Source organism: Egretta garzetta, unplaced genomic scaffold (assembly GCF_000687185.1).
Source record: "Egretta garzetta isolate BGI_Z169 unplaced genomic scaffold, ASM68718v1 scaffold287, whole genome shotgun sequence".
Classification (NCBI taxonomy): domain Eukaryota; kingdom Metazoa; phylum Chordata; class Aves; order Pelecaniformes; family Ardeidae; genus Egretta; species Egretta garzetta.
Window position 1 is genome coordinate 670,670 of NW_009260435.1, and position 2,662 is coordinate 673,331.

The 2,662-nt window shown below is 47.1% G+C and overlaps 1 protein-coding gene across 6 annotated transcripts in view; it reads left to right on the plus strand.

Moving 5' to 3' along the window:
• CSNK1G1 (casein kinase 1 gamma 1) overlaps nucleotides 1–2,662 on the plus strand; it is a 112,857-nt gene that overhangs the window by 55,215 nt on the left and 54,980 nt on the right. The gene's annotated exons all lie outside the window — the stretch shown is intronic.

A 2,662-nucleotide genomic window follows, 5' to 3' on the forward strand; every position in this document is an offset into this window, starting at 1 on the left:
GTTTTATACCAGTGGGAGGCCTGTCCCTCTTTTGAAGTTGGCTGCCAGGTCCCGGTGAATGCCTGTGGGTTGCTACCTCTTCCCTCTCCCTGGCTTGAGCCTTTCTGCTCAGGACTCCATCGGTCTGTCAGACCCGTACCTCTCTCTGGAGGGGCTCTTGTCCAAGTGTTTGGTTCGGAGTGTGGCACTGTGCAGCCCACTGCTCCGTGTTTTTGGAGTCAAGAGGCAATTTCCAAAGGGGGTGTTTCAATGATTAAGATTCCCTTGGGGGAGAACAGCACAACTCGGTCTGCTACGACGCTGAGAGGACTGCGGATGCAAGGGGCAGGACTGGATCCAATTCAGTGAAGGTCAGTCTTTCACCTAGCTAAGTTGGGTGGCTGAGGGTATATCGCCACAGCACCTTCAGCGTGATTTTCTCCTTTTATGTCATCGGATAGTACAAATTATTCAGACTGGCTCACCAAAGTATTGCAGGTGTTGCTTTAAAAAACCCAAGCCCCAACAGTAGTGAGCTTCAGAACTTGTAGAAGCAGTTCTATGGTATTACAAGCCTCAGTACCAGTTACCAGGTTATTTTCTGCCCTGCGGTCGATGTAGCCCTCCCCGAGTGCATGCAGTGACAGCTTCCATGTTTCTTATTCCTGGACCAGCGAGTGGTCCAGATAAAAAATCTTCTGAAGACTGCGTCAGGGCATGAAGGCACTGTGGGCAACGGTGGTTTGAAGTAGGAGTCTAAGGAATGGGGAAACTCCTAACTCATAGCTCTGCCGAATTTATAAAATCATAGCCCGGTAGTTTGTGGTTTTGCCTTAACTTTTCTTACCCGTAAACTAAGACTTTCATTAGTCTCTTGGGGTTTTCAAATTTGACGTCTTCATCTGGTGTGCTCTTTTCTTATCTGTATCCTCTTTAATCATAGATCCAAACCCTAAAATCTGAAGTTAAAGTTGTAACACTACTTTGATGTTGGCAGCAAACACCTGTTTTTCCAGCTGATGTTGTCTGGCAAAATGACAGGAGTTGTTCAGGTTACAGAAGACCAGGGTGGACTTGGTTAGATGTTAGGAAAATTTTTTTCACTGAAAGGGCTGCAGGCACTGGAAGGAGGTGCCCAGGGCAGGGGTTGAGTCCCCATCACTGGGGGTATTTAAAAGCTGGGCAGACGTGGTGCTTAGGGCCAGGGTTTAGTGGTGGGATGGCAGGGTTAGGGGAATGGTTGGGCTTGGGGATCTTAAAGGGCTTTTCCCACCTAAATGATTCTATGATTCTATGGTGCATTAATTCTGATTGTATTCAAGTGCCACAGCTTTTATATCTCTAGTGTTCTCCTTATATGATGTATAGTAGGTGAAAAATAATTAGGGCTTTGCAGGAGGGACTTCTTTTCAAGCCTGTTGGCAAATGTCAGAAGATATTCCCTAAAATAAATAAACACACAGCTGAAGCGGAGGAGCTCAGGATGTCCTTGGTATGAATCCACATCATGAAGGAGGACCGGTGCTTGGCGAGTAGCTCACTTCTTAAGCAGATCTGACAATAGAAAATGCTCTGCGTACACGGACAAGGTGTTTTACAGACTCAGTAATGGTTCTAATTTGCTTTCAAAGATAACCCCACAAAGTTACAGCGTTGAAAGGCATAAGGAAGTAATAATACAGGAAAAAACCCAGCTGTGTTAGTCCAAAGGATGCTTTTTTCTCTCAAAACAGTGCCTGCAGTGACACCTCCCAATAACCTGAAACCTCTCAGTAGCTGTATGGCAGATCTGAATGGCGTTACCTTTATTGCTACCTTAATCTTACATGGCTTTTTCAATAGGATTCTTTCTTCCTCCCGTGGCCCCCCCCACACACCCAAAATAGCTGAGTGTTGAAGCCGTTACTCTACAACACACTCCAGTTTTATTTGCCCTGTCGTGGTTCATGCTTAAAAACCTCTGGTCCTTCACATCTGAAGGACTGGAATTGCCATCCGGTGGCCATCCACGCATTCGCATACCTGCTCCGTTTTTGAGGAGATCAGCAAGGGGACAGTAGAAGAGAGGGTGTTTTGGTCTCCTGATCTTAGACCGTGTTCCCCAGGAGTAAGAACTACTCAGCCTCCTCAGCAGCAAATGCACTGCTCTTACACCTGTATATAACTGTAATTTTCTTTATCCTTTGAATAATTTGCAGACTAGTGGTAGAGTAGCTGCTTTCAGTGTACTTGAAGGCAATGTTTTCTTTAATCTGCATCATTGGACCGAGTCAAAACTCTGCTCCAAGTCCTTCTAGCTGTGTGAGATCGTCTTCTGCAACTGCAACCCTGCTGTCTCAGCTATTCGTGCCTCCTGTCACGATGTTAAAGCTGGAAAATTAGAGAAATGTGTGATGGATGCCAAAGAGCTGATCAGAAAGTGCTGTGAAATTCAGTGCTAATGGGGACTCGACCCCTTCCCTGGGCAGCCCCTTCCAGTTCTTGACAGCCCTTTCAGGGAAGAAATTTTTCTCAATGTCCAACCTAAACCTGCCCTGGCACAACTTGAGGCCATTTCCCCTCGTCCCATCACCCGTTCCCTGGGAGCAGAGCCCAACCCCCCCCAGCTCCCCCCTCCTGTCAGGCAGTTGTAGGGAGCGATAAGGTCTCCCCTCAGCCTCCTCTTCTCCAGGCTCAACACCCC